Genomic DNA, 27,121 nt, shown 5'->3' on the forward strand with positions numbered 1-27,121 from the left:
ATTATTATTCATGATTTCTTCATTATTTTTCTTAATCATCGCATCATCAGGATTAATTTAGAAGTGTTTAGATACATGTTATCTACTCACTTAGAAAGAAAATTACTTCAGTCATCATCCACCATTTTAATATTGGGCAAAACATAACTCAAAACACAACCACAACAAACTGCAAATGCAATGAGTTTAGAACCAAATACTAAACTTTTGACTACTTTAATACACTATAAGTAAATTCGTCAGAATTCTTATGACTTCTTCAAATAGGGGGACTAGATACACAAAGTTTTTTCATTTCTAAATGGTTAAACAGATATGTATGAAAATACCCTCAAATAAAAGATGACCTTATATACTGTCACCTCATTTGAAACATTTGATCTGAATCTAAAATGCTGGAGTGTAGAGCCACATTAAAAATGTTAGCTTCACTGTCAAAATAGATATGGTGTGGACTGTATACTCAATACAATTAAATTTGATACCTCAATGTCTGTGTCACGTTGGTTAGAATAATCGGACCAAAGCACTGCGTGTGTCTCGTTCCACATCTTTATTTAACTATGAAACTATGCAAGACATACAATAAACTAATAAACAAAAACAACAAACCATGACGAAGAGGTGCAACATACACTAACTCAAAATAATCTCCCACAAACCCAGGTGGGAAAAACAACACTTAAATATGATGCCTCTAATTGGAGATCATCCAAAAAAACATAGAAAAACAGAAACTAGAAACTCACGACATAGAAAATAAATACTAGACAAAACCCCCTGTCACACCCTGACCTACTCTACCATAGAAAATAAAAGCTTTCTTTGGTCAGGACGTGACAGTACCCCCCCCAAAGGTGCGGACACCGAACGCAAAACCTGTAACAACAAAAAAAAGGGAGGGTTAGGGTGGGTGCCTGATGTCGGTGGCGGCTCTGGTGCAGTACGAAGAACCTTCTCATCCCGTGGATCCTCCTGCATCGGAGGTGGTTCTAGTGCGGGAGGAAGAACCCTCTCATCCTGCTTATCCGCCAGCATAGGAGGCGGCTCCGGTTTGGGGCGTAGCACCCGCTCCGCCCGCTGATCCCTCCGCTTTTGTGCCACCGGACAGTGGATCGTCGCAGAAGGATCTGAACTGGGAACCCCCGCTGGAGACTCTGGACCGCAGACCGCTGCTGGAGACCCCGGACCGCAGACCGCCGCTGGAGACCCCGGACCGCAGACCCCCGCAGGAGACCCCGGACCGCAGACTGCTGCTGGAGACCTTGGACCGCAGTCCATTGCTGGAGACTCCGGACCGCAGTCTGTCGCTGGAGATTCCGGACCGCAGTCCGTCGCTGGAGACTCCGGACTGTGCTCCCTCTCAGGAGGTTCCCGACTGTGGACCCTTTCAGGAGGTTCCGGACTGTGGGCCCTCTCAGGAGGTTCCGGACTGTGGGCCCTCTCAGGATGTTCCGGACTGTGGGCCCTCTCAGGATGTTCCGGACTGTGGGCTGTCTCAGGAGGTTCCGGACTGTGGGCCGTCTCAGGAGGTTCCGGGCTGTTGACCGTCGTTGGAGGCTCCGGGCTGTTGACCGTCGTTGGAGGCTCCGGGCTGTTGACCGTCATTGGAGGTTCCGGGCTGTTGACCGTCGTTGGAGGTTCTGGACTGTGGACCGTCGTTGGAGGTTCTGGACTGGGAACTGTCGCCGGAAGCTCTGGACTGGGAACTGTCGCCGGAAGCTCTGGACTGGGAACTGTCGCCGGAAGCTCTGGACTGGGAACTGTCGCCAGAAGCTCTGGACTGGGAACTGTCGCCGGAAACTCTGGACTGGGAACTGTCGCCGGAAACTCTGGACTGGGAACTGTCGCCGGAAACTCTGGACTGGGAACTGTCGCCGGAAACTCTGGACTGGGAACTGTCGCCGGAAACTCTGGACTGGGGACTGTCGCCGGACTAGGCAGGCATACTGGAGGCCTAGTGCGTGGAGCCGGGACAGGTGGCACCAGACTGGTGACACGCACTTCAGGGCGAGTGCGAGGAGCAAGCACAGGACATACTAGACTGGGGAGGCGCCCTGGAGGCCTGATGCGTGGGACCGGTACAGGTGGCACCTGACTAGTGACACGCACCTCAGGGAGAGTGCGGGGAGCAGGCACAGGACGTACTGGGCTGTGGAGGCGCACTGGAGGTCTGGAGCGTAGAGCTGGCACAACCCGTCCTGGCTGAATGCTCACTTTAGCCCGGGAAATACGAGGAGCCGGCAACGAGCGCACCGGGCTGTGAATGCGCACTGGAGATACGGTGCGCATCACCGCATAACACGGTGCCTGCCTGGTCACACACTCCCCACGGTAAGCACGGGGAGTTGCTCATGTCTACAACTTGACTGCGCCGATCTCGCCGTGTGCCCCCCCAAATTTTTTGGGGGGGGAGCTGTCTCTCGGGCTTCCGTCGTTGCCCTGCTAGTTCTTCGTATCGTCGACGTTCCTCTCTCGCTATCTCTGCCTGCTTCCATGGCAGGGTCTTGTCCCCTGCCATTACCTCCTCCCAGGTCCAGTCCACTCTCTTTTCTCCCGGGCCCAGGAGACCTGCTCCTCCTGGGCATGCTGCTTGGTCCTTTGGTGGTGGGAGATTCTGTCACGTTGGTTAGAATAATCGGACCAAAGCACAGCGTGTGTCTCGTTCCACATCTTTATTTAACCGTGAAACTATGCAAAACATACAATAAACTACTAAACAAAAAACAACAAACCATGATGAAGAGGTGCAACATACACTAACTCAAAATAATCTCCCACAAACCCAGGTGGGAAAAACAACAATTAAATATGATCCCCAATTAGAGACAACAATGACACGCTGCCTCTAATTGGAGATCATCACAAAAAAAACATAGAAAAACAGAAACTACAACCACACAACATAGAAAACAAATACTAGACAAAACCCCCTGTCACACCCTGACCTACTCTACTATAGAAAATAAAAGCTTTCTATGGTCAGGACGTGACAGTCTGTCTTTTGACTGATACTGCTTTTTAAACTGGTCTGGTCAGTCTACTCAAATATTCTTACTGTCCATTTTTCTCTCGACAAGTAATATTATGATAATATATAATGATACATTCATTAATTGATGAATAGATTTGGCAGGTTTCAGGACACTGATATATCTGAATGTGTTGAAAAAAATATACTGCCACTATTTTCACCACCAAAGAATAGCAGTGTGATTTTAATATGATTTAACTCTTTGTCAGGCTGTCAGGCTGTCTAGTCACAGAGGAAGGCTGTGCTTCTCTGGTCTCAGCTCTGAGGTCAAACCCAACACACCTGAGAGAGCTGGACCTGAGCTACAATCACCCAGGAGACTCAGGAGTCAGACTGCTCTCTGCTGGACTGGAGGATCCACACTGCAGACTGGAGAAACTCAAGTATGTGGAGGATTTATGTCAATGTTCATATCAGACATGTTTGACTTTTCAGGCTAGTTAAGACAAACATTCTGACCACCACTTGGACAAAGTTGTGTGTGTGTGTGTGTGTGTGAGTTCAGGTGTATCCCTCAATGACTGTCTGTTTTTCTGCTTACCGCTACAGTGTGGAACATGGTGGAGAGAACAGAATGAAACCTGGACTTAGAAAATGTGAGTGTTGACTGCTGTGAAGAATATGACTAAGAATAAGTCTTAATTCAAGTTAAGTCAAAGACAAAGACCACCATCATTACTTACTTGGTCATATTAAATATCAGCTGTAGTTCTACAAAAGCAGAAATCAGGGACACCAAAGTTTACAAAGAGTTTATATGACATTGTGTGTGTCTTTGTCTGTGTGTGTCGCGTTGATGTTACATAAGAAATGTGTTTGTGTGTTTGTATGTGTGTGTGTGTTCATGCATTGGTACAGGTGAGTGTGTGTGTGTGTTTGTGTTGCATTAGAATTACGTGTTTGTGTTCATGATGCATACAGTTGTGTGTGTGTGTGTGTGTGTGTGTGTGTGTGTGTGTGTGTGTGTGTGTGTGTGTGTGTGCGTGTGTGTGTAATTAATGTGAATAGGTGTGTTTTATATTACCATACAGTATAACATGTGATCATTCAACAAGTCTCAAGTTACCTTAACTTCTCCTTTTGATACCTAGAAACATCTACATTAAATGAATTAGTGAAAAGTGAGTTAACATTCTAATGTGAATGATGATGATTTCTAATATTGTGTCTGGTTTCATCCATCAGATGTCTGTGATCTCACACTGGACCTAAACACAGTAAACAGACGCCTCTCTCTGTCTGAGGAGAACAGAAAGGTGACCTGTAGGAGAGAGGAGCAGCCGTATCCTGATCACCCAGAGAGATTTGAGGTCTGGGAACAGGTGCTGTGTAGAGAGGGTCTGACTGGGCGCTGTTACTGGGAGGTAGAGTGGAGTGGGAGAGGGGCTGGTATAGGAGTGACATATAAAGGAATCAGCAGGAGAGGATGGGGTGATGACTGTCTGATTGGATACAATGACAAGTCCTGGAGTCTGTTCTGCTCTGACAACAGATACATTGCCTGGCATAATAATAACCCCACTACCATAGACGTCCCCTCCTCCAGCTCCCACAGAGTAGGACTGTATCTGGACTGGCCAGCCGGCACTCTGTCCTTCTATAGAGCCTCCTCTGACACACTGACCCACCTGATCACATTCACCTCCACATTCACTGAGCCCCTCTATCCAGGGTTTAGGGTTTATGATGTTGGCTCTTCAGTGTCCCTGAAATAATAACTGGACACACACACACACACTCAACACACACACTGGACACATGCACACACTCGCGCACACACACACACACACACACACACACACACTGAACACAAACACACACACACACTGAACACAAACACACACACACACTGGACACAAACTGGACACACACGCACACACTGGACACACACACACACTGGACACAAACTGGACACAAACTGACACACACACATAAACACACACTCAACACACACACACACACTCAACACACACACAGTCAACACAGACACACACTGGACACACACACACACTGGACACACACACACACTGAACACACACACACACACACACACACACACACACACACACACACACACTGGACACACACTGGACACACACTCACTGGACATACACACACTGGACACACACACACACACTGGACCCACTGGACAAACACACACACACTGGAAACACACACACACTGGAAACACACACACACTGGAAACACACACACACTGGACACGCACACTCACTGGACACACACACACAAACACACTGGATACACACACACACACACACACATACACACACACACATACACACACACACACTGGATACACACACACACACACACTGGATACACACACACACACACTCTGGACACACACATACAAACACACTGGACACACACACACTGGACACTCACACATGACAGGCTTGTAATATTTTCTGATCTTTAACCACTTTGCATTTTTTATGATATATTTTACTGTTTGTGTTTGTACCACAGGAGGTTGGTGGGACCTTATTTAGGGAGGACAGGCTGTAATGGCTGGAGTGGAATAAGTGGAATGGTATCAAACACGTGGTTTCCATGTGTTCCATTTCATTCACTCTGTTCCAGACATTATTATGAGCCGTCCTCCCCTCAGCAGCCTCCTCTGGTATGTACTGTCCTGTATGTGAGAGAGATCCAACAAGGAATTACAATGTATGTATTACTTTTAATACCTGCAAATGACAAATAAACTACTGGAACTCCTTATGAATGTCTGCAGCCGACAAGAGGTGAAAATATTACCGGAATATTCTGCAAAATGTTGATGAAGACGTCACTCAATCCACCCAAAACAACATGCAGTCTTTCCACAAGACTCCCATGAAGTTATAGTGTGACATTATGAGTCGACGTTAAAGTAACATTCTCACAACATACTGCACTTGTTTTATCCTGTTTTAGATGTATCCTCTGTTTAAACATTTAAACTCTTACAATAACACCGTTCAAATACCAATGTGATCATTTCTTGTCTTTTATGTTGGAAAAACAAATTTTACAATTATATGTGGACATATGCTCCGTAGTTGTACAAGTATACATGGATATATTGTACTTTTCATAATAAAACATACTTGAAACAAGAAAAAGCATGTTAATTGTGAAAACAATTTCGTTATTGATTTTTACATTGCTTCTCCCTGTCTCATGTTGACGTTTGTCATGAATCTTGACCTGGAGGCAGAACTGTGCGATTTCCTCTAGATATGTCAGCTGCAAAGTCAGAATTGGCTGTGGAAAATGTTGTTTTATGGTCTTAATTTAAGGGAAGGATTAGCAGTGTGGTTAGGGTTGAGGTTAGGATTAAAATCGGATTGTATTACTTTGTGCCTGTGCCAGCTAGTGAATACTTTGCTGAACTGCCTCCAGAACAAGATTCATGACAATAAATGCCAACCTGCCTCCAGAACAAGATTCATGACAATAAATGACAACCTGCCTCCCAGTCGTCCCCTCCTTATCTTTACAAGGCTGCAGAACATGCAAGCTATTGATGTGGGGGTTCTCTCATAACCCTCAGTCCCCAGGTGGGTAGATGGCAGGTTGAATAAAGAGAAGCTAGTGATGTGGGGGTTCTCTCATAACCCTCAGTCCCCAGGTGGGTAGATGGCAGGTTGAATAAAGAGAAGCTAGTGATGTGGGGGTTCTCTCATAACCCTCAGTCCCCAGGTGGGTAGATGGCAGGTTGAATAAAGAGAAGCTAGTGATGTGGGGGTTCTCTCATAACCCTCAGTCCCCAGGTGGGTAGATGGCAGGTTGAATAAAGAGAAGCTAGTGATGTGGGGGTTTTCTCGTAACCCTCAGTCCCCAGGTGGGTAGATGGCAGGTTGAATAAAGAGAAGCTAGTGATGTGGGGGTTCTCTCATAACCCTCAGTCCCCAGGTGGGTAGATGGCAGGTTGAATAAAGAGAAGCTAGTGATGTGGGGGTTCTCTCATAACCCTCAGTCCCCAGGTGGGTAGATGGCAGGTTGAATATAGAGAAGCTAGTGATGTGGGGGTTCTCTCATAACCCCCAGTCCCCAGGTGGGTAGATGGCAGGTCGAATAAAGAGAAGCTAGTGATGTGGGAGTTCTCTCATAACCCTCAGTCCCCAGGTGGGTAGATGGCAGGTTGAATAAAGAGAAGCTAGTGATGTGGGGGTTCTCTCATAACCCTCAGTCCCCAGGTGGGTAGATGGCAGGTTGAATAAAGAGAAGCTAGTGATGTGGGGGTTCTCTCATAACCCTCAGTCCCCAGGTGGGTAGATGGCAGGTTGAATAAAGAGAAGCTAGTGATGTGGGGGTTCTCTCATAACCCTCAGTCCCCAGGTGGGTAGATGGCAGGTTGAATAAAGAGAAGCTAGTGATGTGGGGGTTCTCTCATAACCCTCAGTCCCCAGGTGGGTAGATGGCAGGTTGAATAAAGAGAAGCTAGTGATGTGGGGGTTCTCTCATAACCCTCAGTCCCCAGGTGGGTAGATGGCAGGTTGAATAAAGAGGAGCTAGTGATGTGGGGGTTCTCTCATAACCCTCAGTCCCCAGGTGGGTAGATGGCAGGTTGAATAAAGAGAAGCTTTTTGAATAAAGATAACATTTTTATTAACAGCAAGACAATTACAGTAATATATATATTGAATGAATAAAGAGATATCTTACCTTGAACCAGTAGCAGATGCCATCTTGCTCCAAGTAATTTCTCAACGAAATGTTTTCAGAATACAGCAAAGGTAACAATCCAAAATCAGCTCCTTGGAAGTGTGTTCTCTCTCAGTATAAAGTTCTATTGAGAATGACTTCTCTGGAGAAGGCCATTATATACACACTCAGATAGGCACAACCCTTTTCAACATTTAAATATCGAAACAAGAAAAAACCCTGGGATTAAAGTTGTGTTAAATTGATCATTCAGGAGATGAGATTAACACCTTGCATTGATTGTCCATCCAAGGTGGTTGCCTATGTCATTGTTATGTTGAGGTCAGAGGATCATCAGGGTGATTAATTTCAGGGCTGGGCTCTCTTTCATTCAGTAATACAGAGGCAGGGCAATCAAAGGCTCCAACTCACTGAACTGCCCATCAGCCCAGCCATTGTTATTATTCATACTGTTTGTATTCAGAACCTCTCAGACTAGAAAATATAAATAATATTTACTATAGTGTTTTAAATTGTTTGCATGTAGAACGGCTGGTAGGAATAATAACAATGGCATGGCTGATGGGCACTTCAGTGACTTGGAGCCTTTGATTGCCCTGCCTCTGGGAGCCTGTCCACTTGTTACATGATTACTGAGTGAAAGAGAGCCTATGAAAGTTTTCATGGAGGGTGGGTGACCCCCCTGGTGGCTGAACCTGAGATCAATGAGAGAACTTGTCAGAAAAAACGACAGAGTCCCACTTTCTCTGTCATTGTACAAAGTAGAGAGTGGGGAAAAAATGTGTACAAATGTATACAGAGGCTCTGGAATTTGTCATAAAAAAAATAAAAATAAAAATAGTGAAAAAGGATTAAAATAAAGTTCCAACAGTACATGAGATGATCAGACTGAACCAACTGCTATCTTAAAATGTTTATTCAGTTAGGAAACAGAGGATGGATCACATAATTAAAGTTATCACACAATTAAATAATAAATCCTCACTCACACAGACAAACATGGCTTCATTATTGTTCACAGTTTATTATCATAGTTTCTCACAGATCCTGGCTTCCACTGTTAGAATGGCTGAGCGAGAGGAGGTGGGGCTTTTTTCATAGCCTGAGAGAGAGAGAGAGAGAGAGAGAGAGAGAGAGAGAGAGACATTCAGTTTTACTAGAGGGGTTGGGTGCGCCCCCTGTTGGCTGAACCCGGGTGGGAGGTTCCCCCTTAGCAAGCAATGGACCCCAGCACACCACTGAAGCCATTAATAACTATATTCAAAAACACACCTGGTAACCTGTTCAATCACCAGGCACAAGGCTCAACATAGTTCATGACAGAGACTGTGGACTTTTTTTTTGTGGAATCATTTTGAATGGGCCTACCAGACACCTTCTTGAGAGAAGATAAGTTCAGGGACTCCTGACTGACTTTACTCTCCGTCATGTTGAAATATGACAAAAGCTCTAGCTGTTTTTAACCACTTCCGGTTGTCACAGGGAGTTCTTACTCAACACACGTTGTCTTTGGGGTAGACATAAACAGAATCCTGAATAAGAAGTCTCTACCTTAAGAATTGACTGAATGACACATGGTTGAGTTGCGTGATTTTCACTATCTGCAGGTGGATATATGGCAATAGCTCTTGGGTGTTTTTAACAACTTCCGGTTGTCACAGGAAGTTCTTACTCAACACACGTTGTCTTTGGGGTAGACATAAACAGAATCCTGAATAAGAAGTCTCTACCTTAATAATTGACTGAATGACACATGGTTGAGTTGCGTAATTTTCACTATCTGCAGGTGGCCATATGACAATAGCTCTAGGCTGTTTTTAACAACTTCCGGTTGTCACAGGAAGCTCTTGCTTCACACACGTTGTCTTTGGGGTAGTCTCAGTCCTATCTGATGCTGTCTGGTCAGTGAAACAGTCTGTCTCAGTCCTGTCTGATAAGTGAAACAGTTTGTCTCAGTCCTGTCTGGTCAGTGAAACAGTCTGTCTCAGTCCTGTCTGATGCTGTCCGGTCAGTGAAACAGTCTGTCTCAGTCCTGTCTGATGCTGTCCGGTCAGTGAAACAGTCTGTCTCAGTCCTATCTGATGCTGTCTGGTCATAAAGAGTATAACATTGTTGCTGCCCGTAGCGTTGAAGGCAAGGGAAGCCAGTGAGCATTTGGCTTCCTTTGATTGTGTTGGCTGTGCTAGCTGTGCTAGCTGTGTTAGCTGTGCTAGCTGTGCTAGCTGTGCTCGCTGTGCTAGCTGTGCTAGCTGTGTTAGCTGTGCTAGCTGTGTTGGCTGTGCTAGCTGTGCTGGCTGTGCTAGCTGTGCTAGCTGTGTTAGCTGTGTTAGCTGTGCTAGCTGTGCTAGCTGTGTTAGCTGTGTCAGCTGTGCTAGCTGTGCTAGCTGTTAGCTGTGTTAGCTGTGCTAACTGTGTTAGCGGTGTTAGCTGTGCTAGCTGTGCTAACTGTGTTAGCGGTGTTAGCTGTGCTAGCTGTGCTAGCTGTGTAAGCCGTTTTAGCTGTGCTAACTGTGTTAGCTGTGTTAGCTGTGCTAGCTGTGCTAACTGTGTTAGCTGTGCTAGCTGTGTTAGCTGTGCTAATCCAAGTTTATGGTTTTAAAAAAGGGCAAAATTAAAGACAGATCGTAACTGTAGGTGCTGAACTCTCTGTGTCGTTTTAAAGCAATAGTCGTTTTGTCGTCCCTAAAACGTCTGAAACATATATTTTGCTTTGACCGTGCTGCAGGTCACCTAACTGTTTGGTTACATGCAATACGCTTTGTGTGGACTTCACCGGACAGCGGTTGCACTCTGGTTTTGAGATGAAAACAAATGTCTAGTTTAATTTATTCTGCCGCTGTGTCTAGTAGTAGTACCATCAACAGACAGCAGGGGGCAGTAGAACCTGTCTTCACAGTGGAAAGGCAGACACAGTGGATTCATTTGTCTTTAATAAGATCAAACTGAACTAACTGCTATCTTGAAATGTTGAAAAAGTGTTTTTAAATAGGCATCCTATCATTTGAAAATTAGTTGAAAGGCTAAGTGATTCTCCTCCTGAGAAGAAGCTGACAGCCTTCAAACAGAGCAAAAAAAGTGGTCCCAAACAATATGTCAAAATGAATAAAAAAATGATACAGCTGTCTTTAATAAGATCAAACTGAACTAACTGCTATCTTGAAATGTTGAAAAAGTGTTTTTAAATAGGCATCCTATCATTTGAAAATTAGTTGAAAGGCTAAGTGATTCTCCTCCTGAGAAGAAGCTGACAGCCTTCAAACAGAGCAAAAAAAGTGGTCCCAAACAATATGTCAAAATGAATAAAAAAATGATACAGCTGTCTTTAATAAGATCAAACTGAACTAACTGCTATCTTGAAATGTTGAAAAAGTGTTTTTAAAACCTCTCTGGGGTATGTGGGACGAACTCGTCCCACCTACGTAACAGCTACTGAAATTCCAGTGGCGCGATTTTTGAATCGTTAGAAATACTATTACTTCAATTTCTCAAACATATGACTATTTTACAGCTATTTAAAGACAAGAATCTCGTTAATCTAACCCCACTGTCCGATTTCAAAAAGGCTTTACAACGAAAGCAAAACATTAGATTATGTCAGCAGAGTGCCCAGCCAGAAAAAAATCAGACACCCATTTTTCAAGCTAGCATATCATGTCACATAAACCCAAACCACAGCTAAATGCAGCACTAACCTTTGATGATCTTCATCAGATGACACACCTAGGACATTGTGTTATACAATACATGCATGTCTGTTCAATCAAGTTCATATTTATATCAAAAAACAGCTTTTTGCATTAGCATGTGACGTTCAGAAAAAGCATAACCCCCGCAAACATCCGGGGAATTTACTAACAGTTTGCTAAATTACTCACGATAAACGTTCACAAAAAGCATAACAATTATTTTAAGAATTATAGATACATTACTCCTCTATGCACTCGATATGTCCGATTTTAAAATAGCTTTTCGGATGAAGCACATTTTGCAATAATCTAAGTACATAGCCCGGCATTACAGGGCTAGCTATTTAGATACCCACCCAGGTCAGCCTCCACCAAAATCACATTTCCTATAAGAAAAATGTTCTTACCTTGCTTGTTCTTCATCAGAATACACTGCCAGGACTTCTACTTCAATAACAAATGTTGGTTTGGTCCCAAATAATCCATCGTTATATCCAAACAGCGACGTTTTGTTCGTGAGTTCTAGACACTATCAGAATGCTTCTTCACGGTCCCGCGCATGGCGCATTGGCGTGTCAAAAATGTCTAAATATTCCATTACCGTACTTCGAAGCATGTCAACCGCTGTTTAAAACCAATTTTTATGCCATTTAACTCGTAGATAAGTGATAATATTCCGACCGGGAGTATGCATTGAGCCTAAACAGCCGAATAAAATTTCTCCTCAGGAGCGACTCGTGCACGCGCCTCATTCAAAGGTCCTCGGAGCAGCCACTTACAAAAGGTGATAATGTGTTTCAGCCTGAGGCTCCCTCGTAAACCTTCAGTTATTTCCCGGGCTCTGAGAGCCTATCGGAGCCCTGGGAATTGTCACGTTACAGCTAAGATCCTTACTTTTCAATAAAAAGATGCAAGACGCACGACTCCTTGTCAGACAGGGTACTTCCTGCTTGAAACCTTGTCAGGTTTTTGCCTGCCATAGGAGTTCTGTTATACTCACAGACACCATTCAAACAGTTTTAGAAAATTCAGAGTGTTTTCTATCCAAACCTGAACAATAATATGCATATTCTAGCTTCTGAGTTGGTGTAGGAGGCAGTTAAAAATGGGAACATATTTTTTCCAAAATTCTCAATACTGCCCCCTAGCCCAGACAGGTTTTAAATAGGCATCCTATCATTTGAAAATTAGTTGAAAGGCTAAGTGATTCTCCTCCTGACAAGAAGTTGACAGCCTTCAAACATAGTGCAAAAAAAGTGGGCGTGAACATAGAATATTTTTGGGTCAAAAAAAAGAATATACAGCTGTCTTTAATAAGATCAAACTGAACTAACTGCTATCTTGAAATGTTGAAAAAGGGTTTTTAAATAGCTCAGTCTTATCACTCAATATGAGCCAAAATCTGTCACTTTCAGGACTGCTCATTTTGTCAAAAATGAAAAAATGAAAAAATTAACAACTCACAGCTGTGTTAATAGACCCAACTCAAACATCTGCTATCTTGAAATGTCCAAAAAAGGTATTTAAATGGGCCTACCAGACATCTTCTTGAGAGAAGACAAGGTCAGGGACTCCTGACTGACTTTACTCTCCGTCATGTTGAAATATGACAAAAGCTCTAGGCTGTTTTTAACCACTTCCGGTTGTCACAGGAAGTTCTTACTCAACACACGTTGTCTTTGGGGTAGACATAAACAGAATCCTGAATAAGAAGTCTCTACCTTAATAATTGACTGAATGACACATGGTTGAGTTGCGTAATTTTCACTATCTGCAGGTGGCCATATGACAATAGCTCTAGGCTGTTTTTAACAACTTCCGGTTGTCACAGGAAGCTCTTGCTTCACACACATTGTCTTTGGGGTAGTCTCAGTCCTGTCTGATGCTGTCTGGTCAGTGAAACAGTCTGTCTCAGTCCTGTCTGATAAGTGAAACAGTTTGTCTCAGTCCTGTCTGGTCAGTGAAACAGTCTGTCTCAGTCCTGTCTGATGCTGTCAGGTCAGTGAAACAGTCTGTCTCAGTCCTGTCTGATGCTGTCTGGACAGTGAAACAGTCTGTCTCAGTCCTGTCTGATGCTGTCTGGTCATAAAGAGTATAACATTGTTGCTGCCCGTAGCGTTGAAGGCAAGGGAAGCCAGTGAGCATTTGGCTTCCTTTGATTGTGTTGGCTGTGCTAGCTGTGCTAGCTGTGCTAGCTGTGTTAGCTGTGCTAGCTGTGTTAGCTGTGTTAGCTGTGCTAGCTGCGTTAGCTGCGCTAGCTGTGCTAGCTGTGTTAGCTGTGCTAGCTGTGCTAATCCAAATTTATGGTTTTAAAAAAGGGCAAAATTAAAGACAGATCGTAACTGTAGGTGCTGAACTCTCTGTGTCGTTTTAAAGCAATAGTCGTTTTATCGTCCCTTAAACGTCTGAAACCAGGCGGAAACAACGCTCATTGACAAATTCAAGAAGTACCGTAATGGTAACAGAGAATTTCATTAGTGCCTTATTTTGGAAATTCGAACACCTGCCATGAATATCTTTAAAATTCGGTTTACTCCTTGCAGCTAATTGTAGTACTAGATTCTGTGGTGTAGTGTTTATCACGTTCGCTTCACACGCGAAAGGTCCCTGGTTCGAAACCGGGCGGGAACAACGCTGATTGACACATTCAAGAAGTAATATTGCGGTAACAGAGAATTTCATTAATTTCTTATTTTGGAAATTCGAATACGTGCCATGAATATCTGAAAAATTCGGTTTACTCCTTGCTGAAAAATCAAGCAGCAGTTTCTGTAGTGTTGTGGTTATCACGTTTGCTTCACATGCGAAAGGTTCCTGGTTCGAAACCAGGCGGAAACAACGCTCATTGACACATTCAATTAGTACCACAGAGAATTTCATTAATCCCTTATTGTGGAAATTCGAATACGTGCCATGAATATCTTTAAAATTCGGTTTACTCCTTGCAGCTAGTTGTAGTACTAGTTTCTGTGGTGTAGTGGTTATCATGTTTGCTTCACACGCGAAAGTTCCCTGGTTCGAAACCGGGCGAAAACAACACTCATTGACACATTCAAGAAGTACTGTAGCGGTAACAGAGAATTTCATTAATTCCTTTTTTTGGAAATTCGAATACGTGCCATGAATATCTGTAAAATTCGGTTTACTCCTTGCAGAAAAATCAAGCAGCAGTTTCTGTAGTGTTGTGGTTATCACGTTCGCTTTACACACGAAAGGTCCTCGGTTCGAAACCGGGTGGAAACAGTGCTATTTGACATGTGCAGTAGGTACTGTACTTTTAACAGAGAATAGTTCTTTTCATAAATTCTGTATTGTGGAAATTCTAATACGTGCCATGAATATCTCTAAAATTCGGTTTACTCCTTGTAGCAAACTGTAGCAGCAGTTTCTGTAGTGTAGTGGTTATCATGTTCGCTTAACACGCGAAAGGTCCCTGGTTCGAAACCGGGCGGAAGCAATGCTCATTGACACATTCAAGAAGTACTATAGCGGTAACAGAGAATTTCATTAATGCCTTATTTTGGAAATTCGAATACGTGCCATGAATATCTGTAAAATTCGGTTTACTCCTTGTAGATAAATGTAACAGCAGTTTCTGTAGTGTAGTGGTTATCACGTTTGCTTCACATGCGAAAAGTCTTTGGTTCGAAACCGGTCGGAAACAACGCTCAATGACACATTCAAGAAGTATCATAGTGGTAACAGAGAAATTTGTTAATGCCTTATTTTGGAAATTTGAATACGTGCCATGAATATCTGTAAAATTCGGTTTAATCCTTGTAGATAAGTGTAGCAGCAGTTTCTGTAGTGTAGTGGTTATCACGTTTGCTTCACATGCAAAAAGTCTTTGGTTCGAAACCGGTCGGAAGCAACGCTCAATGACACATTCAAGAAGTATCATAGCGGTAACAGAGAATTTCATTAATGCCTTATTTTGGAAATTCGAATACGTGCCATGAATATCGGTAAAATTCGGTTTACTCCTTGCAAATAATTGTAGCAGCAGTTTCTGTAGTGTAGTGGTTATCACGTTTGATTCACACGCGAAAGGTCCCTGGTTCGAAACCGGGCGGAAACAATGCTCATTGACACATTCAAGAAGTACTATACCGGTAACAGAGAATTTCATTAATGCCTTATTTTGGAAATTCCAATACGTGCCATGAATATCTGTAAAATTCGGTTTACTCCTTGTAGCAAAATGTAGCAGCAGTTTTTGTAGTGTAGTGGTTATCAAGTTAGCTTAACACGCGAAAGGTCCCTGGTTCGAAACCAGGCGGAAACAACGCTCATTGACAAATTCAAGAAGTACCGTAGTGGTAACAGAGAATTTCATTAATGACTTATTTTGGAAATTCGAATACCTGCCATGAATATCTTTAAAATTCGGTTTACTTCTTGCAGCTAATTGTACCAGCAGTTTCTGTACTGTAGTGGTTATCACATTCGCTTTACACGCGAAAAGGTCCTCGGATTGAAACCGGGCAGAAACAGTGCTCTTTGACATATACAGTAGGTACTGTACTTTACACAGAGAATAATTATTTTCATAAATGCCTAATTTTGGAAATTTGAACGCGTGCCATGAATATCTGTAAAATTCGGTTTACTCCTTGCAGATAATTGTAGCAGCAGTTTCTGTAGTGTAGTGGTTATCACGTTTGCTTCACACGTGAAAAGTCCCTTGTTCGAAACCCAGCGGAAACAACGCAAATTGACACATTCAAGAAGTATCATAGTGATAACAGAGAAATTCATTAATGACTTATTTTGTAAATTCGAATACGTGCCATGAATATCTGTAAAATTCGGTTTACTGCTTGCAGATAACTGTAGCAGCAGTTTCTGTAGCGTAGTGGTTATCACGTTTGCTTCACATGCGAAAGGTCCCTGGTTCGAAACCGGGCGGAAACAATGCTCATTGACACATTCAAGAAGTACTATAGCGGTAACAGAGAATTTCATTAATGCCTTATTTTGGAAATTCGAATACGTGCCATGAATATCTTTAAAATTCGGTTTACTCCTTGTAGCAAAATGTAGCAGCAGTTTCTGTAGTGTAGTGGTTATCACGTTTGCTTAACACGCGAAAGGTCCTCGGTTCGAAACCGGGTGGAAACAGTGCTCTTTGACACGTCCAATAAGGTACTGTACTTTTAACAGAGAATAGTTATTTTCATAAATTCTGTATTTTGGAAATTCGAATACGTGCCATGAATATCTATAAAATTCGGTTTACTCCTTGTAGATAAATGTAGCAGCAGTTTCTGTAGTGTAGTGGTTATCACGTTTGCTTCACATGCGAAAAGTCTTTGGTTCAAAACCGGTCGGAAACAACGCTCAATGACACATTCAAGAAATATCATAGTGGTAACAGAGAAATTCGTTAATGCCTTATTTTGCAAATTCGAATACGTGCTATGAATATCTGTAAAATTCGGTTTCCTCCTTGCAAGATAATTGTAGCAGCAGTTTCTTTATTGTAGTGGTTATCATGTTTGCTTCACACGCGAAAGGTCCCTGGTTCGAAACCAGTGGAAACAACGCTCATTGACACATTGAAGAAGTACCATAGTGATAACAGAGAATTTCATTAATGACTTATTTTGGAAATTCGAATACGTGCCATGAATATCTGTAAAATTCGGTTTACTCCTTGCAGAAAAATCAAGCAGCAGTTTCTGTAGTGTAGTGGTAATCACGTTTGCTCACACGCGAAAGGTCCCTGGTTTGAAACCAGGCGGAAACAACGCTCATTAACAAATTCAATTAGTACCACAGAGAATTTCATTAATCCCTTATTTTGGAAATTCGAATACGTTCCATGAAAATCTTTAAAATTTGGTTTACTCCTTGCAGCTAATTGTAGCAGTAGTTTCTGTGGTGTAGTATTTATCACGTTCGCTTCACACACGAAAGGTCCCTGGTTTGAAACCAGTGGAAACAACGCTCATTGACACGTTCAAGAAGTATCATAGTGATAACAGAGAAATTCATTAATGACTTATTTTGGAAATTCGAATACGTGCCATGAATATCGGTAAAATTCGGTTTACTCCTTGCAAAACGATCGAGCAGCGGTTTCTGTAGTGTAGTGGTTATCACGTTCGCTTTACACGCGAAAGGTCTTCGTTTCAAAACCGGGCGGAAACAGTGCTCTTTGACATGTGCAGTAGGTACTGTACTTTTAACAGAGAATACTTATTTTCATAAATCCCTAATTTGGAAATTCGAATACGTGCCATGAATATCTGTAAAATTCGGTTTACTCCTTGTAGCTAAATGTAGCAGCAGTTTCTGTAGTGTAGTGGTTATCATGTTTGCTTCACACCCGAAAAGTCGCTGGTTCGAAACCGGTCGGGAACAACGCTCATTGACACATTCAAGAAGTACCATAGTGGTAACAGAGAATTTCAATAATTCTTTATTTTGGAAATTCGAATACGTGCCATGAATATCTGTAAAATTCGGTTTACTCCTTGCAGAAAAATTAAATAGCAGTTTCTGTAGTGTAGTGGTTATCACGTTTGCTTTACACGCGAAAGGTCCTCGGTTTGAAACCGGGCAGAAACAGTGCTCTTTGACAAGTGCAGTAGGTACTGTACTTTTAACAGAGAAAAGTTATTTTCATAAATTCTGTATTTTGGATATTCGAATACGTGCCATGAATATCTGTAAAATTCGGTTTACTCCTTGTAGCTAAATGTAGCAGCAGTTTCTGTAGTGTAGTGGTTATCACGTTTGCTTCACACGCGAAAAGTCCACGGTTCGAAGCCGGGCGGGGACAACGCTCATTTACACATTCAAGAAGTACCATAGTGGTAACAGAGAAATTCATTATTTTGGAAATTTGAATACGTGCCATGAATATCTGTAAAATTCGGTTTACTCCTTGCAGGAAAATTAAGTAGCAGTTTCTGTAGTGTAGTGGTTATCACGTTCGCTTTACACGCGAAAGGTCCTCGGTTCGAAACCGGGCGGGCACAACGCTCATTGACACATTCAAGAAGTATCATAGTGGTAACAGAGAAATTCATTAATGCCTTATTTTTGAAATTCGAATACGTGCCATGAATATCGGTAAAATTCGGTTTACCACTTGCAGAAAGATCGAGCAGCGGTTTCTGTAGTGTAGTGGTTATCACGTTCGCTTTACACGCAAAAGGTCCTCGGTTCGAACCCCGGCGGAAACAGTGCTCTTTGACACGTGTTGATGATCAGTTACTTGAGAAGGAGACCAAGTCAGGATGCTGGACCGGGTGGATTCAATTATAGTAAGGCATTTTATTATGAGACAAAGATATTTGGCAAAGCGTGCACGGACTCCTTCGTTTAGCTCATAGGGAACTAGCGGAAGAGAGCGCCGAAACATGGTGTGCATCCAATTTATACAATGAAATAACAGTGTGTTGACGTAGGTTGAGTCTAGTAGGTCCGCTCTCCTGACTGGTCGATGAGTGGAGGGACGGTCCATTCTCCAGGTGGTGTCGACTTCCCATTGGCCCTGGGCAGTGTCCTTTGTCCTCAGAGTCCAACACCCCTAAGTGTGTTTTTCTGCTAATTCGTGTCTGGTTGGTTACGATATTCATGGAATGTTGTTTTTTACACCAGTGGTCAGTTCGTGTGGCTAGGGCGCTTTCATGTCTTGACATTTTTGTGTGAGTGCTTAAGTCAGCCATCTGTCTCTGGGTGTGGTCGTGATTGGTATCAGTTGGTTGCTCAATATGTCTCTGGAATTTTGTTGTGTGCTGTTGTGAAGCATGTTGTGCAAATGCCCTCCTTATATATCATTAGGTAAAACGTTAGATTATCTTTATTACAAATCCCCCTCTTCACGCCTGCAAGACGTGACAAAGAAAAAGGGGAACAGGCTTGCTCGGCGGTAGGTACCTGTCGTCTCATTGATCTGAACTTTCACTCGGTCCGTAGCTCACCATCTGCTCCATTATCATCTCTCTAAAGTTCTGGTTATTAAACCTCTTGCACACGGGACCAAACAACAACCACACAACCCAAACACACTCATACAGGTTAAAGCAGCCCATAATACAGTTCTTGCAACACTTTTCCATTTCCCAAACATGAGCTGTGTTATCAAAAATGTACGTACAGCAATGAACCTAATCATTCTACCTACACCATCCTCTTTGCCCGTAACCTATCGAGAGTTAGTCTATTTTACCAGGTCATGAGGGAGGTGGCGGATAATTGGTCAGAGAACCTCTTTACTGCATCCCCTGTTTCATTCATCTAATCTCTGTTGATTAAATGATGTCATTAATTCAATCCACATTATTATTTATTGTCAACTACCAACATAATGTAGTGTTAAAGCCTTCACATATTTGATTCATAACTTTGTATTCATCTGGAACTTCCCTGAGGATGCCAATAGCATCCATCTAGACAAAGCCATTCCCATCCTTATCAAAACTCCTCCTGTACCTACTTTAGCCTCCTATAACTGGTCTCTTATCACTAATTCAAACTGGTTGGACCAATAACCCCAGGGCGCAAGTTCCTAACCACCCTTTGTGGTAATTCTTGTCGTATGCGTCCTTTGCTGGTACTAGCCCACCCTTCATCAGCCATAGGTGCTATGAGGTTACACATTTTCTCCTGTGCTTTCAAACCTAAGTCAGTCACATTAACGATTACCTTTCCAGCCGTTAAAATCATCTCAATTCTCGGTGCCATTCTTGTATCTATAACACTGGTGCTCATCAGGAATCCAGGTGAACCGAGGTGGGTTGGCTGAGTACTTCAATCTGGCCAACCCCAATTCCTGTACAGTTGTCTGCTTCCCCAAGGAATTGTTTAATGCTCACCTAAAATTCTACATCTTGATCTTCTTTGATTCCTTATTCTGTACGTCACTCATCAGTGTATTATATAGTTTATCTTCTACTTCTTCTCAATGACAACGGTATCGTATGATTAGTACCCGAAGGTGTTGGATCTGAATGTATCAGAAAGATTAGATTATGATGCAGCTCAGAGCCTCTACTCTTCCCAAAAACCGCCAACCCTCTCCTGCCCTTAGTCGATCTGCTAGGTACCACCCCATACTCACACCTCTAGGAGCACACACAGTGATGAACGGTCGGGATAGGAAATCTTCGTTAAGGAGGTAACCCCCGGACCCTGTTGGTATCGGTTCTTCTCCTAACTCTGTGTGTGATCATCAGTGCTCATATGTGTACATACCTTCTTGCAGTGGGTAACGTGGACCCATGTGACTCTCTCAGCTTTCCTACTGGCAAAGGCAATGGTTTAATAGCACCTGGTATGGGCCTTCCCAACGGGACTGCTTCCAGTTTTTTCTCCTCAGGGACTGGATCCACACCCAGTCTCCTAGTTGGATTGAGTGAATCACCTTCTCCTGCAATTCACCTGTTGGACACAAAATCTTGGACATACGGGTTTGGTTAACAGTCTTCTCATGTGCTCTGCTAGTATATCTTTAACTTATATGTCTACCTGTTCTGGTATTTCTATTCTCCCTAACTCTGGCATTCTATAGGCTCTACCTGATTAGCTAAAATGTCATCCATCATTTAAAGATATAGATCCCAGTAAATCAACACTAGGGATATTATCTTGACCTCATTTTTTAGTTACCATAATCATGTCCACCAAGTAAGTTGTGAATGCTTCTACCCATTTGCTATACTTATCTGTTATTGTTAAACACCCCTTCTTCCCCTCAATTCGGAATAGTTCAATAAGTCCATTTCCAAATGTTGGAATGGACATTCTACAAAAAATTATCCTTCTATCTTCTATTCTTATGTCTTTTCTGTCTCTCCCAGTGTTATTTCTGTCCTCACCTGTTTATAATTTAACTATGCTGGTCTCCACTAACTAATCGTTATCTAATTCTTCTGTGTCACTTTTATCTTCTCTTCCTTTCTTATCCTCCTACTTCCAACCCATCAAGGTCTCAGCAGTGCAGGGGAGTACTAGAGGTCTCATTGTCTTATTCCATAGCTACTTAAATTTATCTCGATACCCTCAATGATCCTGGATCACCTACTGATGTCATATATTCCTGTCCTGTTGACTTAAGTCTACCATTATTAACCTTAATTAACAACACAATATAATATTACTATTATATTAATTCCACAGTCTTGTTGTGTTAAATCTCTTCCACTAAATACAACTACAGCTGACTTTCTAAGGGAAAATAAATGTATCTAGATCATGTATAAAATACCCCTAATTATCAAACGATATTCACGTAACATAATCAGATCAAAATGACTAATCTGAACTACTCCCCAAAGAAAAATTATTGTACCCTTTTCGTCATTTTGTCTTCTCATTGGTTCAAATGATCAATTGTGTCTAAGAACTTTAACTCCATCATAATTATCAGTTCTCCAAATTTTTTATGTTTCTCCCTAGATGGGTGTCTAGCATTCTCCCTATCCAGTAAGTGAATTTGTCCCTCCAGTTCTACCAATTCTCTTCTGTTTTGCCTACTCCTGGCAGTCTGAAAGGAGATGATACAGCCTCTCAAATAAGCCTTCAGTGTTTCCCACAATAATGCTGGGGAAGTCTCTGTGTTGTCGTTGGTATCAAAGAAAAATGTAATTTGATCTTTAAGATGTTCACAGAATGTTGGTTCAGTGAGGAGCTGAGGATTCAACCTCCAGACCCTCTCGTTTGGTACGATGTCACCCAATCTCAGGGAGAAGGTGAGTGGACTGTGGTCAGAGATTATAATATCATGATACCTCACATTACAGGTATAGGGGAGTAGTTTAGCATCAACCAAAAAGTAATCAATTCGAGTATAAACATTGTGAACATGACAGTAGAAGGAGTATTCCCTACCCATAGGGTTAGAGATCCTCCATATATCATGAGAGTAGAAGGAGTATTCTCTACCCGTAGGGTTAGAGATCCTCCATATATCATGAGAGTAGAAGGAGTATTCCCTACCCGTAGGGTTAGAGATCCTCCATATATCATGAGAGTAAAAGGAGTATTCCCTACCCGTAGGGTTAGAGATCCTCCATATATCATGAGAGTAGAAGGAGTATTCCCTACCCGTAGGGTTAGAGATCCTCCATATATCATGAGAGTAGAAGGAGTATTCCCTACCCGTAGGGTTAGAGATCCTCCATATATCATGAGAGTAGAAGGAGTATTCCCTACCCGTAGGGTTAGAGATCCTCCATATATCATGAGAGTAGAAGGAGTATTCCCTACCCGTAGGGTTAGAGATCCTCCATATATCATGAGAGTAGAAGGAGTATTCCCTACCCGTAGGGTTAGAGATCCTCCATATATCATGAGAGTAAAAGGAGTATTCCCTACCCGTAGGGTTACAGATCCTCCATATATCATGAGAGTAAAAGGAGTATTCCCTACCCGTAGGGTTAGAGATCCTCCATATATCATGAGAGTAAAAGGAGTATTCCCTACCCGTAGGGTTAGAGATCCTCCATATATCATGAGAGTAAAAGGAGTATTCCCTACCCGTAGGGTTAGAGATCCTCCATATATCATGAGAGTAGAAGGAGTATTCCCTACCCGTAGGGTTACAGATCCTCCATATATCATGAGAGTAGAAGGAGTATTCCCTACCCGTAGGGTTAGAGATCCTCCATATATCATGAGAGTAAAAGGAGTATTCCCTACCCGTAGGGTTAGAGATCCTCCATATATCATGAGAGTAGAAGGAGTATTCCCTACCCGTAGGGTTAGAGATCCTCCATATATCATGAGAGTAGAAGGAGTATTCCCTACCCGTAGGGTTAGAGATCCTCCATATATCAAATAAGTTCGAATTTTTTATGTAGGTATTGAATAATTCACTTGAATAGGAGGTAGGGGTTCGCCGGGTAGAGGATCTATCCAAATATTGGTCTAGTACACAGTTAAGGTCCCCTCCAATGACCAGGTTAGTATGGGAGATATCTGGAATCAGGGCAAGGACTCTTTTGAAAAAAGAGGGGTTATCAATGTTTGGCCCATAGATATTTAGTAGAGTTACAGAAGTAGAGTGGATCTCTCCTATTACGATCACATAACGACCCTCTTTGTCCACAATAGTGGTTTTATGTTGAAAGGGAATTCCTTTCCGTACCAGAATCGCTGTGCCTCTCGTTTTGGCAGAGAAGTTAGAGTGATACACTTGCCCCACCCACTTACATTTAAGTCTGTTATGAGAATTGTTTTTCAGATTGGTTTCTTGCAAAAATATAATATCAGACGAGAGTGCTTTCAAGTGGGCTAGGACCTTGCCTCTCTTAATTGGTTCATTTAAACCCTTGACATTCCAGGAAGTGAATGTAAGCCCCGCCCTCCTCTCATTTGTAGTTCCTATGGTGGCCTGCATAGCATGTAAGTTACTAAAAAGGTAAGAAAGCGCACCAAACCATCACGATCAGCATATGTAGCACCTACACGAGAGCAGTATCCAACCCACCCCTCCCCCCCTGCAAGCACCTTTACTCTCCACCCTGTTCCCCTACTTTCCCCAACATTTACCCCTCCCATCAACCCACATTTAACAGGCATACACAAAAAGGAGAGAAAAAAACATGAAAATAAAAATAATAAACACATTGTCTGGCCGATGCCAAAAAAGCACGGCGCGACCTCGAACAAGAGGTAAAACAAAAATAAAATCCCAACTATACGTTCACCTCTCACTATCCTAGAACTTCTACTAACATCTGAACTGAGGAGGCTCCCGCGATTAAAGTGTTCAGATAGCATCTATTAAACCTAAACAGAATAAGTTGCAACTTAAACATATTGTGCACTTAAGCTTCATGTTGGGTCAATCTCTGAGATAAGCAAGATATAGCATCACAAGATTACATTGCTAAGCAATGCCGGTCTAAACATAAACCATCAGCAGTACAATTACATATTGTGGGTTAGGAACAAGGATTTCGATAAATTGAACGTACCCCCAATCAAAAAAATAATAATTAATAATAATAAAAATTAAAAAATATACATTTTTTTTTTCCCTTTTAAATAAAATTTAAAAAATTATCTTTTTAATAACTAAAAAAACAATAGTGATATATATATATATATATATACATATATATATACGTATACATACATATATATATACATACACACATACATACCTATATACACACATATACACACACACACATACACACACATACACACATATACATACACACACACACACACATACACACACATACACACATATACATACACACACACACATACACAAACATACATCCATACACATGTACATATACATACATACATACATACATACATACATACATACATACATACATACATACATACATACATACATACATACATACATACATACATACATACATACATACATACATACATACATACATACATACACATACACACACATGTACATATACATACATACATACATACATACATACATACATACATACATACATACATACATACATACATACATACATACATACATACATACACACACGTGCACATATATACACACACACACGTGCATACCTACCTACACACACCCATGCGCAAGTATATACACGCATACCCACATCGTACACACGTGCATACACATACACACACACATACACTTACGCACATACACATCAACGTACACATACACACACATCCAAAAATATATACTTATAGAAATAAATATTTAAAAATATATATATACAGATACACACACACACACACACATCTACATACACACCCCAGAATAGTAATCTACACTAATTTAAAATATACACATACCTAATACTAAAATGCTAAGAGAAAATAATAATAAAGTACACATAGTAATTATATGTACGCACACCTACACAGACACAAGCACCACGGAGGTCTGGTGGGAATCTAATCGTGAGAGTGGGCCAGGCTATGACAAAGGCAGAACAGCACAAAACATCAACTTGCTATCCAGGTGTCTGCGCCTGCCCTTCCCAGCCATCACCCCCAGACCCCCGCAAGCAATAAATAACTGGTATGGTAATAGGATGTAAGAATTGAAAAATAAATAACGAAACAAAACAAATATGGGGGAACATGAGTATATCCATCCGAAAGTGTCAATGATCAGACCTGGAAGGCCTCCCAAACAGGCACCACCCCGAACCCAGTCGGAATTAAAGTGAAACTGACGTTAAATGAGAGCTCTAACCGCCCTCCATTGGTCAGCTCAGCGTGTTACATGTTCGGCAGGCCCTGTCGAGACCGTTTAGTACGGTTTCACCCGTTATGGTATAGTATGGGTTCGAGTCCATGAGCAGACCCTAACACACAATGACAAGGCACTCTAACCTGTACGGGGGATTGGCGTATATTCCCGGATAAACTTCTCTGCGTCCAAGACCGAGGAGAGCCAAATCTTCTCTCCGGAAGGCGGGGTTATTCTTAGTCTTGCAGGGAAGAGCAAGGCTGGGCGAAGATGGAGTTTGTAGAGTTTGGTCATGACATTTCTGTAGCCGGCGCGGTGCTTTGCCACACCGGGCGCATAATCCTCTTAGACACGGAAGGGGTGCCCTTTATGTAACAGGTTGCCCCTCAAACGAGCCTCGCGCAGGATAAGATCCTTGGTCTTGAAACTGTGACAACAGATGATTACTGGGCGAGGACGTTGGCCCGGTCGAGGCACTGGGACAAGGGCGCGATGTGCACGGTCCAGTTGAGGATCTGAAGCCAAAACATCCGATCCCATTGCATCCTTCAATAGCTTGGCGAAGAAGTTGGTGGGGCGAGAGCCAGCCTCTACCCCCTCTGCCAGACCAACAACGCGAAGGTTATGACGTCTGGATCGGCCCTCCAGGTCGACCACTTTCACAGAAAGCCTCTGCACACTATCCTGCAATGACGTGCATAGCTTCTCCAACTCGTCGATCCTACCAGCGTTGAATTCAGAAGCTTTCTCAAGGTCCACAATACTCTGGCCCTGCGAGGCGACCGTTCGAATGGTGCTCTCAATTTTAGTGTCCAGTTCAGCAATAGTAGCCTTAAGATCCTCAGCTATAGCAACACGTAGTTCTCCCAAAGCCCGGGTAAGTTCTGTAAGTGTCACGTTGTTACCTGTGCCTTCCGCCATGTCTGTCTCGTTGTTTGGCGGGGAGTAGGCCTCCGAAGTGGATTTAATGTCCTTTGGTCGCTTATTACTCGGCATTTTCACATAGAAAGTTACAATATTGTATTAGAAAGAAACGTTTGTTGTAAAAAGTGCTATAAAGTAGGTTAAGTTAGATTATTTTGCAAAAAGGTTGCAGTAGCCTCTCACACACAGCCGTTCACTCCAACAAGCTACCTCCGCCCCTCTATCAGCCCCTTCATAACACCCTAAATAGTGGTAACACTGTATCAGCCCCTTCAAAACGGCCACATTCTTCATGACACCCCTCACGCAGGTCCACTGATTATGGAATTTGCCTACATATTCAATCTAAGTATTTGCTTTTGCTGATTGTTTTCTCATTACTCATAAATCACGATGCCTACAAAAGTGACTCATAACCTGTACCAATCAGAATTGTGCCAGGTGCCTATCTTAGTAGGTTATAGTTTGGGAACTTTATCATGTAAAATTATATTTTTTTTTATTCAATTGACATCAATTAATTTTGGTATAACAACTATTAAATAATATTGTCACGTCCTGACCAGCAGAGCGGAGTAGTGGTGTAGTATTTTGGTCAGAACGTGGCAGAAGAAGTCTGTATGTGTT

The 27,121-nt window shown here is 42.4% G+C and overlaps 1 protein-coding gene and 5 non-coding genes across 6 annotated transcripts in view; all 6 read left to right on the plus strand.

Annotated features, from left to right (window-relative positions):
• Positions 1-27,121, plus strand: part of LOC115149648 (tripartite motif-containing protein 16-like) — a 1,197,515-nt gene that overhangs the window by 1,057,577 nt on the left and 112,817 nt on the right. The gene's annotated exons all lie outside the window — the stretch shown is intronic.
• trnav-aac (transfer RNA valine (anticodon AAC)) lies at positions 14,779-14,851 on the plus strand. Its single transcript has one exon. It is a non-coding gene; the product is annotated as a tRNA-Val (tRNA).
• Positions 17,475-17,547, plus strand: trnav-uac (transfer RNA valine (anticodon UAC)). The gene has a single exon. It is a non-coding gene; the product is annotated as a tRNA-Val (tRNA).
• trnav-uac (transfer RNA valine (anticodon UAC)) lies at positions 17,895-17,967 on the plus strand. The gene has a single exon. It is a non-coding gene; the product is annotated as a tRNA-Val (tRNA).
• On the plus strand, positions 18,308-18,380 carry trnav-uac (transfer RNA valine (anticodon UAC)). The gene has a single exon. It is a non-coding gene; the product is annotated as a tRNA-Val (tRNA).
• Positions 18,515-18,587, plus strand: trnav-uac (transfer RNA valine (anticodon UAC)). The gene has a single exon. It is a non-coding gene; the product is annotated as a tRNA-Val (tRNA).

This window comes from Salmo trutta, chromosome 15, assembly GCF_901001165.1.
Source record: "Salmo trutta chromosome 15, fSalTru1.1, whole genome shotgun sequence".
Lineage (NCBI taxonomy): Eukaryota > Metazoa > Chordata > Actinopteri > Salmoniformes > Salmonidae > Salmo > Salmo trutta.